The 14566-nt window shown below is 40.2% G+C and overlaps 1 protein-coding gene across 6 annotated transcripts in view; it reads right to left on the bottom strand.

Annotated features, from left to right (window-relative positions):
* Positions 1-14566, bottom strand: part of CEP112 (centrosomal protein 112) — a 204123-nt gene that overhangs the window by 95695 nt on the left and 93862 nt on the right. The gene's annotated exons all lie outside the window — the stretch shown is intronic.

The raw sequence follows: 14566 nt of genomic DNA, 5'->3' as shown, positions 1-14566 counted from the left end.
CCTCAGTCCTTGGGAGCAAAGTACGTGGTGTGACGCAGCAGTAGCACGGGGGGACGATGGAGCGGGAGCAGGAGAGCTCACTGCCTTCCACGCGGGAACCTGCAGGAGTACGGGATGGAAGTTATACACGGTAAAGCTGTGCTGCCCCTGGAGCACAGAGAACACACCGCTGCTTTACAGTGGCAGGAGAGCACACGTTTATTACTTTAGCTTTACACTTGCATGTAACTCCCGTTACTTTTCTAACCGTGTTTCTTCTGTAGCTTCTTAAACAAAGTACAGGACCATCGTATTTGTGACACAAAACCGTTGTCCTTACAGCCAACTGCAATGTATGATGTTGCAAGCACGTGTATATCTTCGTTCAGAAATATAATTCTGAAAATGAGCATTTTCACTAAAAACGTCACACAGCATTTCCCCCTTTTTCCTTCCTGCTTCACAAGTAACTGCGCAGTTCCCTGGAATTCTTTCACAGAGGATGTGATAATATTGAGATGAGAAATTGATGTTCTGCCAAATAGATGTAGGTGACTCAGCTGAAGCTTATTAAAGGCTTCATAAGAAAATCTGATGAAAATTACTGTATATTTAACGATCCCATTGCCCTGGAACGCCAGTTACTGCTTCTAGAGCTCTGAACTGATCTCTCTCTCCAACTACTATTTTTCTTCTTTAGACATTTTTAATATACTGTCTGTATTCAGTTAAACCATCTATTTGCAGTCTCTGAAAACCACATTACTACAAATCTTTGAAAAAGAAACATTCATTTCTGACCAAGGTTGGGAAATGAATGACTATCAGAAACATTGCCTTGTACATTAATATCCCGGGACAGATTGTTATAAATACTGTGATCTGAGAGGGAAAAATCGAGGCTTGAAAGTTTGCCTGTTTTTTCAAACTATTTGAACTATATGGTGTAATAAAAGACTTGTCGTCTCCCCTCAAACCTTCAGTCGTGTCCTTTGACTATCTATCTCAGCTGTAACGTGTATTAAATAATATTAACCGTCTCAGAAATGTGTCACAAGACTGACTTTTGCGTCCATGCCTTCCTAATTACTCGTTGGCATTATTCCCTGCTCTGTCAAAGGGAAGATTTTGAGTGTGTATGCGCAGAGATGGAACAAGCACATCGTTTGTATACAGAAGTATAACACAGGCCACATACTTCGGCTCTATCAGCATTATCTCAAACATGTGTTTCCTATAGTGTAATCTGCTCTAGATCCTTTCCTTCCTTTCCTGATCTTTTCCTCTACACATGTTTAATTTTTTAAATCTGTACACAGACTAAAAATGTAAAGTACATTTTAGCATATAATGGTACAGACTAAAATGTAAAGATCATTTTAGTACATAATTATAATCTACAATATACTTCTATAATTCTTTTAGAAAGCAATTGCACCTCCAGATCACGACAAAATGTCAGCCGAACTGGCTTTTACTTAACCAACAAAATGCTACAGAGCTACAATTTCTACAGGATGACACAGTCCGGTTCTAAACTGACGTACAGAGTAGCATTTGGGGTTTTTAATAGCCGTTCCCATGCAAGTCCTGCCTGGAATAGTAACAATTTTTTTTTAATCTGTGAGAGCTCTTTTTGAGGGCTCATTCTCCCTCCACTACCACTTTCCTTTTTTTTTTTTTTCTTCCTTCCTTCCTTCTTTTTTAAAAAACAGAAAGCTTCCTAAAACTTTTTTTTTCTTCCTGGATAAGTGAAACTAAGATACTACATTGCTCAGAAGTTTCCTAAAAAGTTTGATAAAATATTTAGGACAAGCAGCCAAGGCCGACTTACAATACAGGGAAAATTCATTCATAAAGCATATTACAAGCCAAAATAGAGACTGGGTGAACTCCTGATTTAACTGTTAGGTCTTTCTGCTTTCCTTTGTTCTATATTCAATAATTCTTACACAAAGCCATTAGAAAATCAAATAGCACAATACAGTGTTTTCTACTGCCACGTGGAAAAAGCAACAGCTCCGAGCCCTCGGATTCAAAACGGGGGAGCCCAAAGACAGTGGGCTGAATGCTATACGTGAAGTAACAGTAATTAATATGCACAGGAGTATTAATGTTGGACCTAATAGATGGCAAAAGCAGATTTGGTTCTGCTGGGAAAGAAGAAAGAATTTGAAGACGGGGTGATGGCAGCGAAACTAATATGATTAAAGGAGTCCCTTTGGAGCAAGTTTGCTGCCAGTAAGATGATGTTAAGAGACATCTAATCTCTCCAAAGTGACTGGAAAAAGCTTATATTGGGGATCACCGCCACAGTTCTTGTCAATTACTTTAAAATAAGTCTAGTTCTCACAGCCAGATTATTTTTTCCCATAAACAAAGTCACTGGCAGAAGCGGCTTACAACCGAACAACTTGCTGCACAAGACAACTTTGTGTGACACGGATATCTCCAGCTGCTAAAGGACCTGAATCCCCAACTTTCCACCACTAAGATTCTGCTATTCCACTTGCCAGGTTTAATCAACTCTTATTATACTTAAATGTAAGCAAATTAGTACTACTAGGGGAAAAAAACAACCAACAAGATGACATTATTCTCAGTTGTGAAAAATCCATGAAACATAAAACTTAAGAGCAACTGTCTTTTCTTACCGATTCTGTGGAAAAACAAAAGACTCAATCACCAAAGCTCACTTCTCGTGCCTGAGATCTGAAGGCACGATGCTTGCTCGGCTTCCCTGTAAAACCGAACGCCCTTTCTCAGTGTTGGTTTCTTAACTTCCTTTCCTAGCTGCTCCAGCCCGTGCCTGCGAACCATGCCTACCACGCTGTTTGCACGGTCCAAACAACAACTTGGGTACAAGGGCTGCTCTCAGACATACACATCTGAAACGCTCGCCCAGAGTAAATGATTCTTGTGCTAAACATAAGGCTTGAACATAAGAAATAAAGACTTCACACTATATAGCAGGTCCAAAATTTTATGGCTGCTTGCTGCCTTCTTTTTGGATCAAAATGTTATAGTCTTTATTTCGGTTGTACGGGTACAAGAAAATGCAATAAAAGACATCCATATCTCTCTTCCAAAGAAGGCAGAAGTTCATAGCAATTCCACAGGATGGCCATGCCATAGCAGCACACCCCGAACACGAAAGCAGTTTCTAAAATGACTATTAATCCACATAAAGAAAAACAAATAGAAAGAAACCACTAGCTTACAGAGTGCCCCAAAAATACAAATATGTAAAGTAAACTGTGTGACAGGGTAGAGATTTCACATGAATTTATAGGGCATACTTGTATGTACGTGTATGCACGTAAGACAATCCCATAGCTGAAGAAACTGCTAGCTGAGATGCCGATTTCTATTTCTGTTTCAAAGGAATAACTTAGAATTCTAACTAAGAATATCTGTGCTGAAATAGTGTCATAAAAAGGGTGGGTCATAAGCCCACAGCAATTTGCCTGTAGGGAAAAAATAGACTTGAAAGAAAAAAAGAAGGTTGCTCACTCACTTTGGCCTATTTAAAATGCCAATAAACGTTCTGCATGTTATTTGGAAGGAAAACATGTGCTCTTAATTTTAAAAAGTAAATTGCATAAGAAAATATAAAGCTGGCAAAAAGTTTAAATTAAAATCTGTTGCTGATGTCTGAGACTCTGCTACAGTTACATGCAACAGAGATGAGAAATGGACCGAGTGACTACAGTCTAATTAAAAAAGAATTATAAAATATATATTTTATTTATTTTTCAGGAGCTTCTACTTCAACCCCATGAAGCATTTACTTGGCTCGGTTTCTAAGGAAGAGGCTGGAGCATGACCGCATCTTTTATACTCACAGTGACGGAATACACGGACTTCACTGTCTCCCTCTCAATGTATTACACACCAGACCACATCCACCCATCGCCGTATTTAGCTTCAAATAGTGTTGAGGGCATTTTAAACTCACAAAAACAAGGCAACACGGAGTTAAGATCAAATGAACTTATTCCCCGAGGCTCAGATCTCGAGTCATTTAGGTGTTGCTTCAGCAGTTTTTACAGTAAGTGACTAACATCTCCCAGCAGATGAAGTTGCAATAACCCTTCCTTGCTCTTCGCTGCTGAGTCTACTCAGGCTGACGAAAAAAAAAAGTATCACTTTTAAAGACATTTCTCAAGTGGAACACGACAACTCTTGAAACTGAGTTTCAAAAGCTTTCCGCGTTGGGCTAACTTGGCTTCCGCTGCAGATGACTGCATAGGTCTCAATTTGCTGCGTTTAATTTTGCTTGCATGTAACACTTTGAAACACCCCCCAAAGCCCCCCAAAACCTCTGAGCAGTTCCATGGACTTACTTTGAACGTGAACCGTTGGGTTACGTGGTCACTACGACCCTTTCTAGGACAATAACCTAAAATATTAGCCCATAAGTAATAGCCTGGTTTGAGCCACCGATACGCAGCTCCTGCCTCTGTGCCCGCCAATACTTGCTCAGCATTTTCTCACCTGGAAGAACACTAAATTCCTGGATGCATTTGAACAGTGTGGTCTGTGAGACCGTCAGCTGAGCCCTTCTGAAAGGGAGATTTGTTTCTGTGTCTTGTTACGCCGGCGTGATGTGACAGAGATGGATGAGGTACACATAACATCTGCGACTGGGGAGTGGATTATTTTTGAAAGGAGATCAGTCCAGTCAAGGGAAAGGAAGTCTGAAGTAAAAACAAATCTCACTTTGATGAAGGAGGAGGAAAGGAAAATAAGGAACAAAGTAGAAGCACCCAGTGATTCCGTGGTGACAATGACTCCCTTTTTACCCACGATCGTCCCCCAAGAGGTGGATGAAGTATCCCACCCCAGCCATGCCACAACTGGTGACATATTTAGTGTAAAAGACCTTAGAAAGGATTATCTGTTGAAAGCGGGAGTCTGAACTACTTTAGCTTTCTTATTAATAAACAAAGCTTTGTAAAGTGCTGAGAAACAGATAAGTTTCTCTACCATCACAAAAGCAACCAATGTATCTAACATAAAAGCATGCTGAAAAAGTAAACAAATATTATTTGTTTGCAGGTCTAAGCTAAGAAAAATGTATAGCTGTAAGAACTTCAAAGTTGAGTAATGTTGGTTTGTGTTTAATACAAAATTGGTTTATATTAACGAGTCTTAATATCGCAGTTTCAGCAAGTCACAGCAATCAGTCTCGCACTTGATCTCATTCTGGTTTCAGGGAACTATCTCCGTGAATTTTACCCTTAAGAGATAAAAGGGGCAACCAAAGGCACCCCACGGGCCCGGCCCAGCCCTAATGGCTCTCGGACCTTTTTGCCCTCAAAGCGTCCTACTGAGCAGCACCCACTGGTCCCAGTACCCCTGCTCTGCCCCACGCCACAGCAATTCCAGCCGCCTTCAGCCAGGCGGCAGCTGCATTTGTGGCTCCTTTGCAACACGACAGTGACACAAAGGGTGCACAGCAGTGCCGAAAGAGGGATCTTTTTGTCTAAGCTACAATCCAAATCTGAAGAGAAATCAAACCTAACCCAATACTTTTAAAAGGATTTTTAATTAGCAAGAGTCATTAAAATTCAGTAACTCAAGTTTTTAACATCATCTTCTAAATAAAGCTTTGAAATTAACTCAAGTATCTCCATTTTAACCAAATACATTGAAAATGTTTTCCATACAATAGCCATTTCAATTAAAATAGGTTAAGACTTTATTACCCAATTTTTCTTGTGACTGGTAAAAATCAGCAATTTGTCAATATGAATCCTTAAAGAGATAGATTTGATTTGCAAAGAAAACTACTTCCACAAATGTCACGTACATTATCACACGAGTAATGATGTGGCAGAGCGCAAATTAACAGGGATAAGTAATAAACAGCTATTTAGCCTTCACAGCACAATCTATTACACTGTCAAGTTTAAATGCCTTTTGGGTAAGAACACATAGGCCCATAAATATGGTAATTAAGGGAGCAGATAAATGAAATGGTGTGAAACCAAGTGAAAATGAACAAGAGTTCAATGAGCAACAGGTTGGCCTCACCTCCTAAGAGCATCGATCGAATTTTCCTAAAAGCACGGGGCCGTGCAGGCTCTTCCGGAGGAGATCATGGAAGCGCAGGACTCTGATAGCACCCCCTAATTACAAGGAGTCGTGATCACTAGTCTGGTACTCCCTAGAAATACTAAAATATCAGCAAAGCTAAAACTTCAGTACTCAGAGAGATGCATTTTATTACATGCTTATATAGTATTTTGTGCATACTTCTGTGTCCTCATTCTCGAGGGGAAAAAAATTCTTTCCATAATGTTGGTGCTATTGCCCAGTTTGTTAACTAGCAGACATCTTTATCCTATATACGACTGCATCGCAGTGATGGGATGAAGATATTAATACATTCATAAACCAAGCGTTCACAGCTCCTAAATCAGGCTGTATAATATCAAGTTTAGGTATTTTCTTGTAGAAAAACCATTCCACAAACCAAACCGTTCCACCAACCCGCACCGCATACAAAGACTGGCAGTTCTCTAGACTCAAACAGAAAAAAAACTTCGGTAAAACTTAAGTAAAAGCAGCACAGATGGCAACCATAGTACCAACAGTAAAATGTTTGCTGTTCACCGGTGTAAAATCTGAATCCCCATCTTACAGGGTTTACGCAAAGGTCTATCAAGACAATCCCTGCTTTCCCACCTTTGCAAACGTACCTCTGACATCTCGCTTGAAAACATCCACTAGGACTTGTAAAGCGAGGTGTTGAGCTGCTAACTTACATATTTATTCTATTAATTTTAACAGCATTAAGCTGCTTTTAAACGTCAAACCTCCTTTGTAAGATTCTTTACTTGGACTGTTTCAGCACCTTGCATGCTCTGAAAAATGGCTCAAACATTTATGAATCTGATAAAAGTATATTCCTACCAACCTTGCTTATTTTGTATCTACTAAGGTGTTAGTTAGGGCTGGGGACAGGTTTAACACCACCCTACCTGTACGGCGCTGCTGGAGGCTAAACATCCCTCTTCCTTCGTATTTAAACCACGGTCAACTTCATTTTTTCCCCTGAACTTAACACAATCCCTCAAAAAATCCAACACCCTTTATATTTTATCTCTTAGTAATGCGTTTGCTCTATGTTGTCTACTCTTGCTCTACAGCTTCAGCATTTTCCTGAAACATGATGGAAGTGTTGACTCATGAAAAACAATAACGAGAAGTTACCTTCTGCTGAGCTCCATTTTCAATAAAATTAACGACATCTAAACCCCAAACTACTCACTAACTTTGCCATATATTTCTGAAGGCTGGAAAGAAGTGTGCGAGACACGGGTATCAAAATGCCAGGAGGAAAAGTTACATCAAAACTATTGTCATCGTTCCTGTTTCTACATGTATGACTAGATGTGAGAACAGGGTAGCAAATTCCCAAGATCTGCTGTGACAAAGTTAAGCAAAACACAAATTTTGATTTTTTTTTTTTCCCAGAAGGAGTGCACTGAAATAGATCTGCTCTTTTAAAGAAGCCAGTTAGCTGCCTAAATCCCAGTTAATGTAAATGGCACTTAAGCTACAAACTACTGGGCTTTAAAAAAAAAAAAAAAAAAAAGGAGGGCGGGGGGGGGTGAGAAAAAGAAAGAAAATCAGACATCCATTTGAACAGCTCCACAAAGAGCTTAAAATTAACGGAGCTTATTTTGATTTCTTAATTTACATAAGTCCATTTGATTCTAATTTAGTTAACAGCAGCTAGAAAGCAGAACTTCATATAGGTTGGTTATTGTCAGTGCCTTCCTAAGAAAATGATTTTTAGTCAAATGGAAGAACCTCAAGCCCACGTGTGTAACTAAACAATCCGGTGCGCTGGTGAGCAAAAGGATTACTTCCCAAGTTGAAACTGAGATACATGGAAATGCATTTTCCATTTAACAGTTCTAAGACCTGGAAAAGATTTGGCCCTCTTGCCTGGAAGACAGGTCCAGAACAGGTTCTTACTACCCGAGTTACTGTCTTTGCTTCGAAATAGATTACTGAGTCAAAAATTAAAACATACAGCCTTCTTTCTCCTCTCTTCTTATCAGATGGAAGAAGTGTTTACATTTGTGTTTTTCTTCGTACAAATAAAGTGATTTGAATAAGACTACTGAGACACCTCCCTGGAAAGGACTAGGTGAGGACTTGTTTCCTTCTGTCTTTCTACTACGAAATTTAACAGACGCACTCAAGTAGGGACCCAGTAATCTATATACCTACACTAACGTAACTTAAATATGATGGAGACAAAAAAATTATTTAAAAATTGGCTGTAAATACCTGCTTAATGCAGCGATGAATGAAAATTACACCAAACATGTTTAGTCTTCCCTGTTTTCCTTCGTGAAAAAATATCAAGCTTTATTTTCTGTCTTTCAGGATGCAAAAGGAAAACATTCCTTTTGGATGAATGTTAAAGACATATTCAGTTCTGAAATAGTATTGGAGCAAAGCTGGTTCGGAAACTGAAGAAAAGCTACTGATATTTAAGGAAGGACAGGGCTTTCCCGCAGTGGAATAGAGGAATAGAGGCTAAAGCTCTCTGCGGCGGACTGGGAAGAACTACCCGTCAATCCGACAGAGTACTTCTGTGTCCAGCATCCCCGAAATCAAAGCTTCTGAAAAACATTTGCATTTAAATTTTCCACGTATTAAATTTAAAAGCATTAGCATTTCCTGAACAACATGCAATTCCCATTTAAATGCAGACATGATCTATTACAGATTTAAGGATTACCACAGACATTCATCTCTATGAGGCAGCAAAATTAAACGTATTATCATTCCTAATTTGTCCCCAGAAGAGGTACAGGCTCTATTGTCTATGAGAAATGTCTTTGCCCTGTCAACTAATGACTGGTTTTTTATGACAGTAAGTAAAAAAACCCAAGCAAGACAACTCCACCTCTGCCCCCAAAAACCACCCATAAAAGCATCACACCCTTCTCTTTTGCATGCATTTGTTTAAATTACTGCTCGAACCACATACATACTTTGAGTATTCCAGAAATCTTACCCCACACATCCCGTAAGGGTTTTATGGTGACTGTAACGGAATCGGCATCGGTTGCCAAACTTGGCAGGAGAAACATAAGACACAATGCAGATACAAAGCCCAAGTAACAAGATGCGCATGCCTAAGATCTCTCCCATCTTTAACTTCTGAGGTTAAAACTTGTAGAAATACAAACTTTGGACGCTAACTCCCGTTCAGGTCATCTGCCATGACCATCTCCTCAACAGGCAGTTGAGGGACTTGAGGAGAACTTGAAGTTGATGCTACTGTCCAACTCTGCCTTGACAGTTAATCAAGGTGAAAAAGACACATTTTTCAAAATTCCAGAAAAATTATAGGAAAACAACTAAGGAGCTGTTACTCTCTGGGCCAATGACTAAAGATGACTTAAACGTACTGGCCTGTGTGTACTGTTCTGCTCTACTAAAGAACCTAATACACCCGGAAACTCTCTCATTCCTGATGTCATGCTGCTATAGTGAGGATGACGGTCTTTAACCAAGCATGAAGTCCTCATTCTCGGTCTCATGAATGGCAATATGTGTGGGCAGAAATCCTGAAATCCAGCAGCTTCAGAAATAAAAATTGTGTCGCTTACAGGTTTAGACCTTAAAGAAATAATCAGCTTCTAACTTTCAAAAAAACCCTAATTTCTGGAAGGCAGTAACAATAGCTGCAATATTTCTGCAAATCAACGAGTTGTGGTAAATTCTTATCTGTAGGTTAGCTGCTTACGCAGAGAGGATGCAGAATTACACACATGTGCAGCTTTTGACTTTCTCCGTTTTGAAATCAGCTCCTAATTGGAAGCAGCATATTCTAGTTGACCATCTTTAGTGTCAATCCTCACATCAACAAGATAAGTTTGCCACGTCCGTCTGAGGAGGAAAGTCCTAGAGAAGGTAGTCTTGACTCCAACGTAGGTGTTAGGTTAGAGTCAAAAGCATCAGGTGTATTTTGGGTACACACACAGCTGACACCATTCCTAGTCTCCCTCTCTGCACCTTCATCCTCAAGTGCTGGTTGCACCACCCCCATCATCTCGACAGTGGCTCCTCTGAGTTCAGAGACCTTTTGGAAGCATCACGCTCCCCAGCTACCGCTTCAGGAAGACAAGATCAATCACAGTACAAAATAAATGAAAACTCTGTGCGTAACATTTCTTGTCTTGAAATCGAGAGTATTTTTGGCTCAGTATCTTTCTCTGGCACCTTTACACTGATCTCTATCCTTTTCATCCTTCTCAGTTTGTCCTTGGATTCAGTGGATGCCACTTTCACTTTCTGAATGACAAACAGGCCACTGCATCCTGGGGCAGGCATTTCTTCAGACTGATTTATGCAACTGTTTTGAATCTAGTGTACTTTGAATAAATATTAATATATAGTTTAAATGTTACATCAAAATACACACTAGACACAAATTATTTGAAATACCAGTAAAATAAAATAAACGGTTAAATGTATCCATTTATGCAGATCCATGTTTATATTTACTACCCACCCCCCAAAAAACCCAACCTCAAAATTGCATTAAGAGATCGGGAGCAATGTGTTACTCCTAAACGGAATACTGTGGCAGGGAACAACTGTCGTGGGGAGGGCTTGAAGGAGAAACTGTTGACTGGAGGCAGAGCGCCCAAGGAAGCAGTCTCCTTCCTCTACACCAACGCAGCACAGCCTTTTCAGAGGACAACATTTGCAGACTTTTGAAATCTACTGCTTTTACTTTTCTGGAAAGCATCACTGGTTTGAGGGACACAATCTGATTGTGTAAGAGGTCATGACTACGTACCCCATTTCAGCTACCATGAAACACGAAGATCAGGGAACTATCAGAGAGATTATTTCTTGAATGCCACGAGGTGGTATTTGTGACAAATGGCATCTGATGCGTTTGTTGAGACATATTTCGGTTTTCTCCATATGCACGCCTAATTACCACATTAATGAAGGCTATTGCTATAAAGGAACAGCAAGGCTGTCTCTGCTAAACCTCCTTGAAACTCACGCAGAGAAAAACAAACATTGCCTTCCATATAAATGACTACATTAGAAGCCATTACTGATTAATGTCGCGTATTTTCTCTCAGCCTCTGATGCAAAAGATGCCAAAGGAATGTTATCACAAGGGACTGTTTGCACAGCTTTAGAAACGATAGTAATCTACCAACTATCCGACACAATACTCAGGTAGAGCAGGTAAGAATTAATTGGTACCTCTCCCCCCCACCAGAATTTCAGATGCTGAAACTGTTTTTCCCTTTATTGAACCAGCTCGGCCTAGACTGGCTTGTCCCGCAGTGACATGTATATTGAATACAAATCAGACAGCATAGCTTTAAATCTGTGTTGCAGCTCTCATTTCCAATTCGAGAACTGTACTATAATCATAAGCTTCTGGTGGATGAAAGGAAATCAGCTCTCTGAATATTAGCTAATGCCACATTTGCAAGTCCTGAAGAGATCTGTGCTGTTTAAAAAAAAAATAGATCATTTCTCGTGAACCTATATATATGAATCGCTTTGTACTGCTCGACTGATAGAAGCGATGCCTGTGCTGGGATTAAACCCTTTTCATCATAAAACCTCATCTGGTTCGGAGTCCAAGTCCATCAAACCTTTTCCCTTTAAAGTCCCGCCTTTGATTCTACATCAATTTATTCAAACCGCAGCTGGGTGGCTGAAAACGAAAGGACAGCATCATTTAAACCAACCATGTTCCTAACTTGAAAGAAGGGCTATAATTAAAAAAATGGGCATAAAAGAATGGAAATGGGATAATATTTTTTAATGGTAGTTCAAAGGCCGACAGATGTCAGAGCCTTTGAAGATGTCAGTACACTGAGCAAGAAGTTGCCATTAAATAGTTTGCCTGAGAGGTGAAGCAGCTTTTTAATGACTGAAAAAGCCCTTGCAGACACATCCTTGTGTTTTTAATTTGTCAGAGTTTCTGCAGTATTTTCTGATTAATGACACATGATTATAACTGCATAGCATACATATTTTTATACTTGGTTAGATGAATACTTTATTCCACATTCCTTCAGTGCCAGATAAGAACAGGAAAGCTTTACTACAGAGTCCAAAACTATTCAGATTGCTCAAATATTTATGGTAATTCGAGGGGATTGGCCAGATACAGAGCTACTATGTGTTGCTACCTTTTGTTCTTTAATGGTGCTATTACTACTGCCATCACAACGCGCCCGCATTAAGTGAGACACGAGCCAGTAACGTATTGTAGCCTTCTTGTGCACTAAACAATCACAGCTTTCATAATTCACTGACGAACAAAGTCATCAAATCAAAATAACATTTAGAAAAACGCCTCAATTGATCCTAAACAATACGAACAATGGCTGCCAATCTATTGTAAGTGGAAAATAACTATTCTCAGAAAAAACCCAGATTGCTAGGAAACATCATGTTCAGAGGAAAAGCACCAATATTTATAAATGCAGATAAAGTCCCCATCTCGGGCTGAGAAGATGCTCCTGCAATATCCTTCATCTCTCTGTTAATGTATGCACATTTTGTTTCTCTATTTTCACCATGAATGGAAAATGTAGTAGCCCAAAACCCAGGGACAATTTGTTTTGCTCCCAGGAATCGGCTCTCAGATCACTACAAGAGTCTGTTGTGAAAGCCAAGAGGCTGCCAAGCCGAGCCCAGGGAAGTGCCCCGGCCCTGGGGAAGGACAGGAAAAGCCAGTACTGCGTGCCCTGCCTTGTATCACGCCTTCACATGAAAACACGGTCATTACAAGGGAATTCAGTTGATGTACTATCCTTTCTGCTCTTCCAACCTAGACTCAGCTTTTAATTGGATCATAAATAGAAATACGATGAACTTGGCTAAAACTCAACGTACAGAGAGATTGGAGGTACCTTAGCAGAGCTTTGTGAAATCAGTTGCGGGTGTCCCCAGAATATTCACCTGGTTTCATAAGTATGAATATTTGGCTTGTTGCAATCCATATCCATCAGGAACCTCTTTGTAATAACCGTGCGCTGCCTACCACCACCACCACGAACCTCCTCGAGGGGAGGAAGATAACTGCTGGGCACGCGCTGCTACTCGGACATCGCAGGCATCGACAACTGGAGATGAAGAAAGCTGTTAGCAACCAATGTTCTGCTCTGTGTTCAAAACACCGTGCAGTTATCCAACTGCAAAAGCAAGCGCTGGAAATCTTGAAAAGGAAAAGTCAATGGCTGCAGAGAGAAGAAATGTAATTCTGAAATTTAATTCTCCCAAAGGTACTTATTGAATGATTACAGAGTCCTGCTAGGAAAAAATATAACTATGTTAGAATTCCACTATAAAGAACGTGTAGAAATGTACTACTTTCAGTACAAACAACTGTAAATCCAATTTCCAACTAACCTGCAGCTTGCTTTCTCAAGTTATTCTAAAGTTACCCTTCAAAGACAGTTTTATTTAAAAAGCAAAACAAAACCTAATCTACCACGCATCACTAGAATACTTGAATTTACCATCAATCTCACAAGGTTTGAAACCTCAGTCTGCGTACATTACACTGCACACTTTTGCCGCTTTCCCTAGAAAATAAACCACACGCGCACGCGGCCAGAAGCTGCTCAGCAGGATGGGGTGGAAGCGGCCACCAGGAACAGCAGCTACGGCCAAGGTGTCGACCGGCGCAGCGAGGAGAAGAGCTGAGTCCCTCTGCCACCCACATCTCAGGAGCTTGGCAGATCCTGGGGCTCTCGGCAGGAGCGTGGGGACAGGGGCAGGCTCTGGGTGTAAAAAGGCAGGGGAGCGAGCTCTACTCGTCCACTTCTCCCCAAAGGTTGTTCGTGTTGCCATCACACAGAAACGTGGTACTTTCTGTTCCAATATTATTTTAGCACTATGGTAAAATTAGGAAAATAAAATAGCGAATTTTAAGCAGCTATAATTTAGCTGAAACAAAACTTCAGAGAACAAAGAAAAGGCACTTCTCTAAGCTGTGGGACTTTCTGCTGAATTTCAAATTAGTTTTACAAACTAAAGGAACATTACCCACAAAAGATGTATCAGACTCATGAATAAATATTACAAGATTCCTCTAAAATGGGAAACGTCAGACACCCTGAAAATGATGTTTTGGCACAGAAACCCATACAAGCATGCAACGCTGAGCCATTCAGATTCTATCCATTAGAGGGCAATAATACACACACACACACTCTCACACCTACGCACACAAACACGCACGCTCTCTCACACACCTCCAACTGACTTTTGCAAGAAAAGTAATATTTTCTCTCTAATATTACCAATGGTATATCGACAGCTTGGGTCCTGTTCCATTCTCTCCCCCTCCACTCCCCAAGAACAGTATCCAACAGATCAAATGTTACAAAAACAAATCATTCTTTAAATTTGCTTTCCTACAAGGAAATCGATACAACACAGATTTAGAAGGCTTCCAGTTAGTTGTTATTAAACACGGCTCGAGTAGATTGAACAACTAGCATTTATATATGTAAACCTTTATAAGGGTTCCCAAACTTCGAACAGACAAACATGTTCT

The sequence above is a fragment of the Chroicocephalus ridibundus genome, chromosome 14 (assembly GCF_963924245.1).
Source record: "Chroicocephalus ridibundus chromosome 14, bChrRid1.1, whole genome shotgun sequence".
NCBI lineage: Eukaryota > Metazoa > Chordata > Aves > Charadriiformes > Laridae > Chroicocephalus > Chroicocephalus ridibundus.
The sequence above is the reverse complement of the archived record's forward strand: the minus strand, read 5'-3'. Positions and strand labels throughout refer to the sequence as shown.